Genomic DNA, 16,154 nt, shown 5'->3' with positions numbered 1-16,154 from the left:
CTGCCACATTGACCACCGCCAGTGGGCTGATAACGCCTCAAACCGTGCATCTTGGCGCCTCACAGTTTGGCGGGCAGCAACCTCCTTTGAAGAAGACCGCAGAGCCCACCTCACTGACAAAAGGCAAAGGAGGAAAAACCCAACACCCAACCCCAACCAACCAATTTTCCCCTGCAACCGCTGCAACCATGTCTGCCTGTCCCGCATCGGACTTGTCAGCCACAAACGAGCCTGCAGCTGACGTGGACTTTTTACCCCCTCCATAAATCTTCGTCCGCGAAGCCAAGCCAAAGAAGAAGATTAATCACAGAGCACCGATGGGATAGGGATTACAAAGTGGTTTGTGAGTGGAAAGAAAAAGGTTGAGAACCACTGCTCTAACTAGAGATTTATAGAGCTGTACCATTAGATCATGACTCCTGAACTCAATCCCTTGACTAATGAATCCCAGAATAACATAGACCTTCTTAACTATCCTAGCAATCTGCGCGGCAAACTTGAGAGATCTATGGAATTGGACCTTAAAGTCCCCCTGTTCTTCTACAATGTTAACTATCCTACCATCAGCCTTCAAGTTTGACCTTCCAAAATGCCTTCACATTTATGAATCGAAAAAAAAGGAAGCTTTGTAGTCTGAGAACATAGTTCAGCTATTTAAATAGTTCAAATGATTGAGGTGTAATTTGTCTGTATTATCAATAAAATCATGGTTTTAATTACATTTCTCATACATGATGTTCCAGGCAAAATGCTTAATTATTTTTGATGATAAAACACATCTAATGTTCTAATAAAATAGAATAAATATTTTTAATCTCATCACATTAGCTGCTGCTATTATAAAATTATATGAAAGAAATAATAGGCTGTACTTTATAGAAACTTTAATGGTGTGTTAATGATGTGCTGTGATTAAAACACAAATCAGCCAGCATATTCTGGAATTTGAGATGCATCTCACACTACTCCATTCACCTAAAAGGGATTGCCAATCTTTCATGAAAAGCAAATCACAAGTATTTTATTTGTTAATTTTCTCTCTGTTACTCCATATTTATTCTTCAATTAATAAGCTTCATGTAATTATCTATTTTTAATAAACTCTTTTTTTTAAAAAACTACTGCCAACAATTTTGATCTACAAGGGCATTTGGATTTTGATTGTATTACTGTCAGGACAGTCCAAGGGTGGGGTCTCTGGTTGCATTCCATTTTACAGAATGGCCAAATGGTTCCAAGTTGCAAGGAGCCACATGGCCACACGAGGTTCGTGTGGCTGTGGGGCTTATGTGCAGGAGATAACTGCCAGGCACACTTTGGGTCCAGTTTAAACTGACCTATTGTCAAATTCTAAATGCAATATAAATCAATCAATAATTTCATTCATAAAGGGAATAATTGAAGCAGCAAAATCTCTCTCCTCTAGAGGAGTGTTTTTCAACTGCCCCCTTAAACTCACATTCCACTTTAAGCAATGCCTATGCCATAAGTGCTCTGAGATTGCTAAGGGATTGCTTAAGGTGGTATCTGAGTGGGAAGGGAAGGTTGAGAACAATTGCACTGGACCCAATTGTTATTGAAATATTTTCCTTGAGAAAAATTGTCATTAACCCATTTCCTTTGGAGTTATGAAACCGTGCACATAATGAGTCAATTAGATATGATTAAAACAGAGTTTTCAACCTTTTTCTTTCCACTCACATACCACCTTATGCAATTCCTTACTAATCACAGAGCATCTATGGCTTAGGGATTGATTCATGTACAATGTGAGTTTAGGGGGGCAGTTTGAAAACCACTGCTCTAGAGTAACAAGAGACTGCAGATTGTAAAATTTCAACTGTATTGTTCTGCTTTCTGCACCATTCGTAAACTCTTCATCTCTTTTGCTACTAACTTCCACCCCACTTTCAAATGCACTTGGACCATTTCTGACATTTCTCTCCCTTTCAGGATCTCTTTGTTTACATCTCAGGTCAAAATTATTCACTTGTAGCATCTGATAACGGCAGTGCTACCGAAATGAGAGACGTCCACACAGCACAAGGTGAACCAGTAACTGAACTTTATTTTGAATTCCTTGCACTGCTTGAGGGACCCCACATTTCCTATGAGGGACACGCTGGCCTTAGGAAGTGGCGTCAGTGTGTCACAGGGTCACTCCCCATCCAGTGGCATGCAACACCGAAGTGGCACTGTCCCCTGGGCAACATGTGTTGCTAACTGCAGGCTTCTCCTCAGAAGGGAAAGGGGGCTCGCAACATCTTGTGTCGGACAACTGAGGTGGCGATTCAGCCCATCTACCATGTGGTTACTCAGTCCACTACACCACCCCTCACCCAGAATCGCTGTCTCCCTTTAAGCAAGTTACCATATTGTCTTTGGGTGGGCAGCATCTGTGTCTGATCTGGGGATCCGGGGCGGGCTGGTTTGAGTCCATGTTAAAACTGTCCTGCCACCCATTAATGTCCAAGGTGAAAACAACACCATCGTGCTGCAACATCTTGAATGGGCCTTCATAGGGGCATTGTAGGGTGTCCCTTGCTGTATTCTCTGAACAAAAATGAATTTAGTGGATGCAGATTTGCTGGGACGTGGCAGGGTGGAAAGCCATGTTGGGAAGGTGGCGGAGGTTTCTGTCTACCCATTTGTTCCCTCAACTGCTGGAGCACTGGGTTGTGAGCCAGGAGGGTTGAAGTGAATATCCCCTGGGATGCTAAGCAGGGAGCTGTTCACCATCTTGGCTGATGATGCTGGTAGATCTTCTTTTACTGCTATGCGAATTCCTAACAGCATCCATGGGAATTTATCCATCCAATTAGGGCCTTGTAGTCGAGCTTTCAGGGCTACTTTCAGGTGGTGGTGGAAATGTTCAATGAGGTTGTTTGCCTGAGGATAGTAGGTCGTGGTGTGTTAACCCAGCCGCAGAACTTGGCTAGGTTGGCCCAGAGCGAGGACGTGAACTGGGCCTCTCGGTCCGAGGTGACGTGGGTCGGGACTCCAAAGCATGCAACCCAAACAGACAAGAAATCTCTAGCGCATATCTCTGTGTTGCATGTGGGCAAGGGTATCAGTTCTGGCTAATGGGTAAAACAGTCGATTTCTGTGAATAAAAACCACATACCTTGGCTCACGGGGAGCGGGCTGATTATGTCCATGTGCACATGGTCAAACAGCTCTGCGCCGGATTGAAGTTCTGGAGAGGAGCCTTGTTGTATTTGTGCACTTTGGTGTGTTGGCAGCCCAAACATATCTTAGCCCATAGAATTATGTCACGGTGGAGGCTGTACCACAAAAACTTTTCAAACAGCAGGTGGACCGTGGACCTTATGGAAGGATGTAACAGACCATGTAATTTGATCAAGCACCCACCATCACCAGGTCACCGGTAGGATGGATCTGGAGAAATCTGTGGACATGTCGCACAGTAAAGTTGGGCTCCCCATGAAAGACAGAAATCACTAACCTTCAGGCTGATGATGGCAGTCCGGTAGGCCTGGATGTTCACATTCTCTGCTTGGTTAGTTGAACAAAATCAAGACCTCATGAGGTAGTGGCAATGGCCAGTCTGGACCGCACATCAGCCACCATGTTGGATTTGCCTGCAACTTGGCGAATGACCATTGTATACTCGGAAATGTAGGAGACGTGTCATTGTTGCTTCACCGACCATGGGTCTGAGACCTTGTTGAGTGCATGGGTGAGTGGTTTGTGGTTTGTGTTGGCAATGAAAACCCTTCCTTCTAACATGTACTGGAAATGTCCTATTGCCAGGTACAGGGCCAACAGCTCATGGTCGAACATGCTGAATTTGAGTTCTGGTATCCAGAAATGTTTGCTGAAGAAAGCCAGGAGGCACCACTGGTCGTCGACCCACTGCTCCAGCATCGTACTGACCACTCTTGTCTGATGTGTTTGTTATAAGGGCTGGAGGGAGGAAGAGTCTGGGTGGGTCAAACATGTGGCCTCTGCCAGTGACACTTTGGTTGCCTGGAATGCTTCAACAGTTTTGCATGTCCACTGGAGCACCTCATTGCCGAGTTTGATGAGGTCGAATATGGGTTGCTTGAGAGTGGCTGCTCCCGTGAGGAATTGATGATAGAAGTTCACCATCTCTAGGAATTCCTGGAGGCCTTTGATTGTGCTCAGCCTGGGAAAAACTTTGGATAGTTTTCTCCTTATCTGGCAGGGTGTGACCCCTTTCGGGTGATATGGTGTGCCAGGAAATCGATAGATTCCAGGCCGAGTTCACCGTCACTTTGAACTCCTGTGTCCTGTCAAAAAGGTGAGTGAGGTGTGTCCTGTGTGTTCTGGTGATGAGAATGTCATCCAGGTAGACGAAGATGAAATCGAGGTCCCTGCCAACCATGTCCATGAGACACTGAAATATCTGGACTGGATTCTTCGGACTGAAAGGCATCCAAAGTAACTCAAAAAGACCGAAAGGTGTAATGATTGCCATTTTCAGGACATAATTAGAATGCACTGGAATCTGATTGTACCTTTGATGAGGTCCACCTTGGAAAAGATCTGGCAGCCTTGGAGCCTTGTGGGAATCTATAGAGGATGGTGGCGTCGTTGAGTCACCTGTAATTGCCACACGGGCGCGAACCACTGGAGCTCTTCTGGACCACATGTAGTGGGTATGCTCAGGGGTTGTTTGAGCAAAGGACGATACCCAACACCTCCATGGCAGTGAACTCAGTCTTAGCTTGAAGGAGCTTGTCCTGTGGGAGGAGCCATACCCATGCGTATACTGGAGCCCGGTGGTCTTGATGTGGTGCTCGATGACATGTGCTGGTTCAGCATCGTGGAAATTGGGTGCCAACAGTGACAGGTACTCGGCCAGCAGGAGGGCATATTCGTTACTGTCCAGTGCATGGATTCCTAATGGCAGAAAGGAACGTTGCCTTAGAGTGAGGGGGTATGACTAGAATGTGGTAGCATTGACCAAATGGCATCTATTCATGTCCACCAAGAGCTTCTGTGCCCAGAGGAAATTTGCTCCGAGTAGAGCTTGTCCCTGACACAATCATACACTTCCAGTGGAAAACTATGTCTGCAGCATGGATTGTGACCAAGCAGGTGCTGAAACACAGAATGGAGGAACTGTTGGATGCCTGTAGGAGAAGGCCCTGTGGATTGTATTTGAGTTTGAAATACATCAGCAGAATGAAGCTTATCTCTGTGCCTGTGTTAACTAGGAAATCCCTCTTTGCTCGCTGGTCCCTTGGGTAGAGTAGGCTTTTATGTGTGCCAAATACCAAGGCCACTATCAGCAGCTGGCCTGTCCGTTTCCCGCCACTGGCTTAACTTGGCATTGAGGTGAGAGCATGGAGGGACGCACCGCTGGGCATTATGGCCCCTTCTGTGGTAGAAACAGTAATCGCTCTGTTTGTTTGAGCACTCATTACGTTGTGGCTGGGCCACGGCTACTGCTGGGGGGCCCGGCCGGGGGGAGGGGGGGTCCTGAACCAGCGGCGTCAACAGCGTAGATCAGTTACACATGTATGGAGCTCTGTTGCGGGATCTGGAAAAATCTGTCTGCTTCCTTGGAGTGCTGAAATCCATGTTGGATATTGCCGAGAAAACGTGGACCGGTAGCTTGGAGAGGAACAGGGCCTTAAACAAGAAACAGTTTGTGTGTCCGTCCACTAAAGCCACCACTTTGTGCATGTGCTTGAAGGGGTTACTTTCGCCCAGGCCTTGCATATTCAGGTTCCGGATGGCACACTCATGTCGGCTGAGTTCCAGGGAATCAAGGAGGAAACGCAGGAATTGTTCATACATAGGAGCTTACTTTTGCTGTGGTAGCGGCATCCACAGCACTGACAACGTGCCAGAACTTGGTTTCCTCTGAGACAATGCCTCTGATCTGGAACTGTAACTCAGCCAGTTGTAACCAATTCTTGTGCTTATTTGCCTAGAAATGTGGCAAATGCATGTCCACAACGTTGGTTGCAGCTGTTGCGACTGTAGTGGTAGTAGCATCCTGCATTTTGTCATTTTCAAAGTGGGTTCCAAAAACATTGGAGCCGTTGGGGTCACCACTGTAGTGTTTGCTAACGGCAATGCTACCAAAATGTCCATGCAGCATGAGGTGAAGCAGTAACTGAACTTTATTTTGAATTGCTCAGGCTACTCAAGGAGATTGCCCACTTCCTGTGAGGGGTGCGCTGGCCGTAGGAAGTGATGTCTGCACATTGCAGCATCACTCCACATCCAGCAGTATGCAACATGGAAGTGGCACTGTCCTCCGGGTAACGCATGTTGCCAACCATGGGATTTTCATCGATAGGGAAGGGGATACCTGTGCCAACTTGTGTTGGACGACAGGGGTGGTGATTCAGGACATAATTAGAATGCACTGGAATCTGATTGTACCTTTGATGAGGTCCACCTTGGAAAAGATCTGGCAGCCTTGGAGCCTTGTGGGAATCTATAGAGGATGGTGGCGTCGTTGAGTCACCTGTAATTGCCACACGGGCGCGAACCACTGGAGCTCTTCTGGACCACATGTAGTGGGTATGCTCAGGGGTTGTTTGAGCAAAGGACGATACGGCCCACTACTTGGCATTTATCATAAACACGTTGGCATGCACAGCTTCCTGGACTATCATTTTTCCTTCCTTGTCTCTTATTAGAATATTATTCTGTTCTCTCAGTTCCACCACTTCCTGTGCATCTTTCAAGAAGAAACCTTCAAATTCAGGACATTTGAAATGTCCATCTTCTTTAGCAATTCTGCCTTTCTATTGCCTATGATGGGGCTCCACTCACATTTCCTCAATTTCTCGGACTTCTGCTCTCAACACTAATGCAAATCAATCATACTGATTAGCATTCCAAAAGTTTGGATGTTGTTAATGGCTTAGGTGAACAAATGAAATGTCATCTGAAATAAAAAATCTAAATTGAATGAAATGCCATTTATCTCAAATATGCATCAAACTTTTTTTTTGAATAGGAGATACACAGATGCCAGAATTTGGAACATAGAACAATCTGGTGGAGGAAAAAGAATGATCACAATTTGGGTTAAATTCCAAAGGTTAAACAGGATCAAAGTAAGAAAGAGTCTGTGTCAGTTTCAGACAGATAAAATGTAGAAGGATAGAGTTGGTGGCAATGAAATAATATTTGTCTGGGATTCAAACCCCCAACTATGGTGATGACATTTTAATCACTTTTGCCAAAGGTAGACAGATGATTAATAAATTAACCTTATTTCATTCTTCATGATTTGGTTTTGGAATTCATGGAGAACATTTGCTGTTGTTGAACATTATGACTTATTTCTGGATTGCTGTCAACTCTTGCAAATGCCCTGCAGGGAATAAAAAAAATCCCTTTCCCTCTAATCTCCAACACCCCCCACCTTGCATGTAATCTCTGATTCCCACCCTCTCTCCCTGACACCTTATTACAATCCTTGATTTGTTTTTATTCTTCCCAAGACTTCCTGTCTCCTGCTGATTTTTTTCAAAACTTATCTACCCATGATCTTTAACTGTAACCCTCTACAGAATCTGAATCCAACTTTTAATTATCAATTCTGCCAGAAATCTCTGATATTCTAAGTACAATGAAAAGTATTTTTTAACTTCAAAATGTACAGCTTAAAATGTATATTGGACTAAGTAGCTAAAGTAAATTCTATGGACAAATAAACAGACATTCAGCCCAGTAACAGGCTAACGAGCCCTTACCCCCTAATTAAACACAGTCGACCTCTCACCCTAAGATGTTTTGAACGGTAGAAGGAAACCAGAGCACCTGGAGGAAACTCATGCAGACATAAAGAGAATGTACAAACTCCTTACAGACAGTCTGGATTCAAACGTGGGTTGCTGACACTGTAATAGCATTGAGCTAACCACTGTATGTCAGACCGCAAAGTAGATGGCCAACCCAATCAGCACAAATGGGCTAAAAAGACAATGTTAATTATAAGAATTAATGAATAAGAGAATGAAGCTGCATTTGGACCTGATCAGTGAAGAGGAGCCAATTATTTGAACAAAATCATGGATGTAAAATGGATGAATGAACATTATGAAACTGAATGACTGGAACAAATATGTCTATCTTCTGAATGATGCAATGCTCTAAAATTTCCCATCGTTTAGGGCAGTGGTTCTCAATCTTTTTTCTTTCCACTTGCATACCACTTTTAAGTATTCCCTAAGCCATAGGTGATCTGTGATTAGAAAGGGATTGTTAAAGGTGGTATGTGGGTGGGAAGGGAAGGTTGAGAATCACTGCTCTAGATTCAATTGTTACTGAAATATTTTGCTTGAGTAAAATTGTCACTGGCCCATTTCCTTTGGAGTTATGAAACCGTGCACATAACGAGTCAATTGGGTACGATTAAAACAGTAGTTTTCAAACTTTTTCTTTCTATCTACATCTCACCTTAAGCAATCCCTTACTAATCACAAAGCACCTAGACCACAGGGATTACTTCCAGTCTTTCAGTTTCATAATGTTCATTCATCCATTTTACATCCATGATTTTGTTGAAATAATTGGCTCCTCTTCACTGATCAGGTCCAAATGCAGCTTCCTTCTCTTATTCATTAAGTCTTATAATAAACATTGTCTTTTTAGCCCATTTGTACTGATTGGGTTGGCCATCTACTTAGCAGTTTGGCATACAGTGGTTAGTGAATGGTATGTGAATGGAAAGAAAACATTGGTTTAAGGCAAATTCACCTATTAACTCACATGAAAACATTGTTAACAGAAATACAAATTAAAGTTCAACCTATTACACCACAGCACCAATTCTCTGGCCAATGCACTTTTTGTTCATTTCTTTCCACTAGAAATGTGAGATTGGTTAATCTTCTTCATAATGCTAGATGGCGGTTCAAGCTTATTATTGGCAATAATAATAATTCATTATGCTTTCCTGAAACTTTCAATGCAATAAATTGATGTACTAAAGCACAGGATGGTGGTTTGGGTAAGATTGGAATTGAGAGGGGAGTTGATAAAGGATGGATGTCTGTAGCAGCAAATATTTTCCATGGGATTAGTTTTAACCATCTTAATTGGGCAGGGGTAATCTGATAGAGGGGAGTACTCTCCCAGAAATAGAATTAACCAATTTTCACATGATCTCTCATAAATCCTCTTCCATTCTCTATTATTCTTCTCTTTGTTCACCTGTCACTGAGATACCAATCTCCTCTGTGATATTCCCATTTACTGAGGTCCCTGATGCTCTGTTCTTAATGTACCATTACCAGCTCACATATCTGGACACTAACAGGAAGAGATCTTTTAGTTCAAAAGTAGGAAAAGGTTTAATCGTCAAACTATTCACTGAGATGCCTGCTCCATCAAAATAAAAACAGCCTGACATATTTTGAGTTTAATTTGCAGACCCATTGGACACTGTGACCTAGACCAATGACAGCAAAGCCATTCTTTCTCTCACACACACACACACACACACACACACACGGACAAGCAGATTTCTTGACTGGATTGGTATGCAGAAGTTCATCACACTTCTGTAGGGGACAGAAATTTTGGCATCCATTACCTAAGTCACAATGCATTTCATGATAGGTCCTGCTCACATGACACGAGAAGCTGAATCAAAGAAGAAAATTTAAAACAGCAGCATCGAATATCCCGTGATTACAATTCCTGTCAGTCCATGAAACTCTGGAGATTGAAACAATGCTTGGCCAATGCGAGCAGATCGTCTATCCAATCCTCTGAAAATTCAGCAGATGTGGACATTCAAGTCATGAAGGTTATCCCTCACAAGGGCTCCAAGGTGCCTTCCAGTACTACCTGTTCATTTCACAGCCAGTCATTCCAGAATGTAACTTCAGTTGGGACTAGGCAATAGTTTAAAGCCAATTACTTCAGACAAGAACTTCTTGTGTGTCTTCAGTGACAGCTGTGTTGTCACAAAGTGAAAGAAAGAAACCTCCAAAGGATTGCAACTACAAAGGAAAAACTTTGAGATGACTCTCAGATCCTAATACTCACCAATCCAATTGTTAAACTGGGAAGGCATTAATGTGGGTAATTAATGTTATATGTTGTATATGTTGTTAAAAAGTCGGTTTTGAGTGACACCCTTTGAAAAAGACAACATCCTCCCCTCTCCTGCCCCCCACCCCCCCCAACCAATCTGGCATTTAGCACTGACCAGTGGATGCTGTTAAAAGCAAATCACAATATTTTAATAATTACAAATTTATAATTTTAAGGTTCAAATTTTATTTGCATATTTTAAAATAAACCACTGTTGGCTCCAGTAACAAGCTATTTGAAGCCTGTACAGAGCTGACAGCAGATGGAACAACGGCAGATGGACCCTGCGGAGGAATGCTGGCACTTCGTAAATAACTAACGGGGTACGTGTGAAATTGCGTTGGAGCCGGCTGGAAGATAGAGATAGTGTGGCGACTTCATCAGCAAGTTAAGAATTTTATACTCTTTGTATAGGATGACGCCTGATGCTAAGATGAAAATTTTACATTTCAAGGATCATCCAATGCAATGGCATATGCGGTAATTCGTTTATTATCATATCTTTCTTTGGCTTGGCTTCGCGGACGAAGATTTATGGAGGGGGTAAAAAGTCCACGTCAGCTGCAGGCTTGTTTGTGGCTGACAAGTCCGATGCGGGACAGGCAGACACGGTTGCAGCGGTTGCAGGGGAAAATTGGTTGGTTGGGGTTGGGTGTTGGGTTTTTCCTCCTTTGCCTTTTGTCAGTGAGGTGGGCTCTGCGGTCTTCTTCAAAGGAGGTTGCTGCCCGCCAAACTGTGAGGCGCCAAGATGCACGGTTTGAGGAGTTATCAGCCCACTGGCGGTGGTCAATGTGGCAGGCACCAAAAGATTTCTTTAGGCAGTCCTTGTACCTTTTCTTTGGTGCACCTCTGTCACGGTGGCCAGTGGAGAGCTCGCCATATAACACGATCTTGGGAAGGCGATGGTCCTCCATTCTGGAGACGTGAACCATCCAGCGCAGCTGGATCTTCAGCAGCGTGGACTCGATGCTGTCGACCTCTGCCATCTCGAGTACTTCGACGTTAGGCATGAAAGAGTTCCAATGGATGTTTCAATAGAGCGCTTTCATTTACAATATACCCAAAACCTTTACTTGCTGCAGGCAAACAGGGATGTCATGAAATAAAACAACTCCAACTGTATATATCGATTTCCCATATGGAAAGAAGTAATAAATGTATAAGATTGGTGACAAATATTCACAATTACAACACTTCATAAGAAAAAAGTGATATTTCAACTGTTCAGACGGGTCTTTTTGGAATAGTTTATGATTAGGATAGGTAAAGGGAGTTTAAAGAGGCTGATAGCTGTTAGAAAAAAAATCTGTTCTTGAAACTACCTTCTGTACTTTCTCATCGAAGGCAGCAGTGAGAAGAGGTTGTGCCCAAGGTGATGGTGGTCCAGTTAGATGTTGGTGGCCTTCATGAGGCAACACTTCACATAGATGCATTTAATGGGTTTGAGATCAGAGGCTGTGGTGGATCTGATTACATGTGGTAACTTTTGCAGTTTCCTTCATTCCAGGGCACACAAATTTCTATTCATGCACTGTTTAACTTCATTTTGCTTTAACAATTTTCACACCATTCATAAGCTTCAAATTCATCCTCATGTGAAGATAAATGATGCATGTGTGGTGGAAAATAGTGCACAAAATGTTAAAATAAGGCAGTGTTGCTGTCCTTGTGTGCTGAGTGCTCGTCTTTAGGCTTCTATAGCTTTTTTTCCCGATGGTAGCAGAGTGAAGAGGGTGTGGCCTGGGTGGTGGGGTCCTTGAGGATAGAGACAGCTTTCTTAAGACACCGCCTCTTGTAGATGTCCTCAATGGAGTGGTCTAGTGGTTGTAATGAGTTGACAACCGTCTGAGAATTCTTTTTCTTGTTCTGGGCATTGGCACCACCTTACCAGACAGTAAAGCAACTAGACAGAATGCACTCCACGGAACAGCTGTAGAAATTTTCAGTGACATATCAAATCTCCTCAAACACCTCAAAAAGTATAGCTGTTGCTGAGCCTTTTTCATGATTGCACTGTAATGGAGGCTCCAGGTCAGATCCTCAGAAATGTTGACACCCAGGAATTTGAGATTTCGACCCTGTCCATGACTGAGCCCTCAATGAGGATTGGGTCATGTTCCCCTGACTTCCGCAATCAACTCCTTGAGTCAAAATACTCAAGCAAAATATTGGGTGTATTGAGTCATATTTTCCCAATGAAAACAATAGACTCACTGCAGTGGAACACATGAGCATGAAATATTTTGATTAATTCTGTAGATGCCATGGAATTTTGACAATGATTGAGTATGTCCTCTAATGTATATAACCATATAACCATATAACCACTTACAGCACAGAACAGGCCAGTTCGGCCCTACTAGTCCATGCCGTAGCAAATCCCCACCCTCCTAGTCCCACTGACCAGCACCCGGTCCATATCCCTCTAGTCCTCTCCTATCCATGTAACGATCCAGTCTTTCCTTAAATGTAACCAATGATCCCGCCTCGACCACGCCTGCCGGAAGCTCATTCCACATCCCCACCACCCTCTGCGTAAAGAAATTTCCCCTCATGTTCCCCTTATAATTTTCCCCCTTCAATCTTAAACCCTGTCCTCTAGTTTGAATCTCCCCCTTTCTTAATTGAAAAAGCCTATCCACATTTACCCTGTCTGTCCCTTTTAAAATCTTAAACACCTCTATCAAGTCCCCTCTCAATCTTCTACGCTCCAGAGAAAAAAGCCCCAGTCTGCACAACCTTTCCCTGTAACTCAGACCCTGAAATCCTGTCAACATTCTCGTGAACCTTCTCTGCACTCTATGGTGAAGAGAATTCCTATCTCAGGGCATTTTTACCCTGCTTGGTTCGCAACAAGAATATTGATACTGAAGCCTCCAATAATGGAGTGTTGCTTGTGGCGTCTCCACGGAGACACCTATCACATTGGTGGAAAAAGTATACTCTTTTAGTTGAGCATTGGAAAGAGTTTGAGCTGTCTGCAAACAATTTTAAGCCAAGACATTCATATTTCTTGGTAACTGCAAGACATCTCTAAATAATTTTTATTTTTTAATTTTTTATTAGTTTTCCACAAAAAGAGAAAAAAATGGAATAGTATACATAAAACATGAAAAAGTAATATAGATAGTCCTTGAATATAACAATAAAGTACTTTCAAATTAATTCAACATTTCCATATGTTACAATTTACATTGAGTAAAGAAATAAAAAGCATAGGAAAAAAAACATCTAACTCCGATGAAAAGAAGATTTAAAAAGGAAAAAAAAACCCAAAAAAACAAGAACGACTGGTCAATCCATTCTGAGAGTAATTTCAAATTAAGTAGCAAAGAGATTCTTCCTGAGTAAACACAATGCACTTGGGAAACAAAAAGGAAACTGAAAGTGGTTCAATTTTATTAGTTTAAGTCATATGAAAATATTGAAGAAATGGTCACCAGGTATTTTTTTTCTAAATTAAATGTCTGACTTCTAATTTTTTTTCTAAATCTAAGCATGACATAATGGAGGAAAGCCATCTGAAGTAAAGTAGGCAGATTGCCAACTGAAGTAATGTAGGCCATCTGAAGTAAAGTAGGCAGATTGCAATCTTTCCATTTCAGTAATATAGCTCTTCTTGCTATCAAAGTTGAAAAGACTTTGAATTTAAGCAGGTGCAAAGATTGATTCCAAAACTGTGATCTCAAATAAAATAGCTGTAAGTTTGGCTATAAATCTAGGTCCAACACTTTAGCTAAAGTTTAAAAAACACCTTGCCAAAAATTATCTAACTTTGTACAGGACCAAAACATATGCGTCAAAGTGGCCTCTTTGGATTTACACCAATCACAAATAGGATACATATTAGGAAACATGTGGGCCAATCTGTCCTTAGACATATGTGTCCTATGCACCACCTTGATTTGAATCAAAAAATGACGGGCACAAATTGAAGTATTGACAAGTCAAAAAATTCTTTCCTATAAATCATCAGAAAGTAGCTACTCAAATTCCAGTTCCCAAGCATCTTTTATTTTATGATTGGATATAGGACATAAATTAAGTAAGCTGTTATAAATATTAGCTACCAATCCTTTTTAGGAAGGCTTTAATTGAAGAAGAGTATCAATCAAATTAGTTGGAAAGGCAAATGGAAAATCTGGCAGAAAAGAGTGTAGAAAAAATCTACAAAGATGTGTCTTAGGCAAATGGAACTTTTCAGCTAATTGATTAAATGACATTAAACAATTTCCTTCAACCACATCAAGAAAGGTTATTATTCCTTTATCTTTCCATATGGCAAAAGCTTGGTCAACTGATGTCTTAAAAATAATAGGAATAAATTTTACTGGACAGAACAAAATTATTTAAATCAAAAAACTTACAAAATTTAAATCAAATCCTTAATGTATGCCTGAGATTTAGATGAAAATCTTGTTTATATACTTTATATAATGCAAAGGGGAGAGAACTACCTAATAGAGAAGGTAAAGAATATCCTCTACTTAAATTCTTTTCCAGTTCCACCCATAAAGGGTAAGTCCAAAATGTAATGTATCCTATATTAATTGCCCAGTATAAAACCTGAAATTTGGTAATGCTATATCACCATCTTTTTTTCATTTTCTGTAGTAATGGTTTAGTCAACCTAGGACTTTTATTATTCCATATGCAAGATGATATTTTAGAATCTAATTTGTCAAAGAATACTTTATGGACAAAAGTTGGGATAGTTTGAAATGTATACAAGTATTTCAGTAAAATTATTATTTTAATTGCATTAATTTGACCTACTAATGATGTCAGTGGTGACCATTTTGATAACATTTGTTCAGCATAATAAATCAAAGGGAGATATTTATATTGTATAAAGTTTTTCTAACTTTTATACCGAGATATGTAAATTGATTTTAATGTTTTTAAAAGGTAATTTATTATATAAATGTAAATGATTACTACTAGAATAAAGTTCAAACTCTTTAAATAATCAGAAAAGCAGAAATGTGTTTTGTTTTATATTGAGACCATTCTAAACTGGCTATTTGACATTCAGTGGATATTGGAACGTGATGTATGATGAAACATTATCATTAGTTGTCTCTTGTATATAAAAATAAAGTTAGAATGGACTAATGTGGATTGTGATTAAAAGTTCTCACTCTAATTTTTCAAAAGGCATGATTTCACCTGGAAATAATCAGTAATGTGATCCACACCGGTAGAGATGCTTTAGTTTACATGGTGATTATGGAAACAAGAGTTTTTTTTTAAATTTAGAGATTCAGTGTACATGCAGACCCCAGGTTGAAAACATTTGATTTATGAACAACCTATAGTAACAAACCAACAAGCTGGCCAAAACAAAAATTATGTCTACTTTTGGTTTGAGTGGAGCTCACTTTCCATTGCCTCATTGTCCCATCGATCGTCAGGCAGCCGGTGATGCACATCCGCTGTCAGGCTATGCAATACACAGCCTGAGCAAGAAGTAGCAGAAGCATGCACCATCGTGATGTCTCCCGTACTGTAATGGCTCGGTGTGAGGCTGCCGCTCTGTGCCACAAAATGGGGGAGGGGAGAGAAGGAGGGAGGGAGATGGGAGAGAGGGAGGGAGAGAGTGGGGAGGCAGGTGAGGAGCAAGCTAAGGAATTGGGCACGAAATTCATCATGTGAAATTGTAAGTACCTGGGTAAAGGTTAAAACCTTGTAATTTTTAATTCTTAGTTAATTTTGTGCCTGCCTCTTTAAGAATCTATTGTATATAGTGTTACCATAGTGACTACGAAGTAATAGGGCATAATATCCACACAGAGTAACATCTTGCTCATTATTCTGCAATATATAGAGGAAGCGTGAGCATGAGAAATTTTTCTTTGAATTTTTTTGTCTCTTTAAATTTGTTTATCTCTTTAAAAAGTTCTTTATACGTATTTTATATTTCTATCATTATAAGTAAATGCTTTGTTATTCTCAATGCAGAGCTATGCAAAATGTTTATCCATTTTATCAATGAATTAAAGCTGCACAAATCAGCAGGGTACAGATTTGGATTTATTGGATTAAAGAGATTGAAATGCAGAGTGTTTATATACATATAAAAGTAAAATATATAC

The sequence above is a fragment of the Narcine bancroftii genome, chromosome 1 (assembly GCF_036971445.1).
Source record: "Narcine bancroftii isolate sNarBan1 chromosome 1, sNarBan1.hap1, whole genome shotgun sequence".
Taxonomy (NCBI): domain Eukaryota; kingdom Metazoa; phylum Chordata; class Chondrichthyes; order Torpediniformes; family Narcinidae; genus Narcine; species Narcine bancroftii.
The sequence above is the reverse complement of the archived record's forward strand: the minus strand, read 5'-3'. Positions refer to the sequence as shown.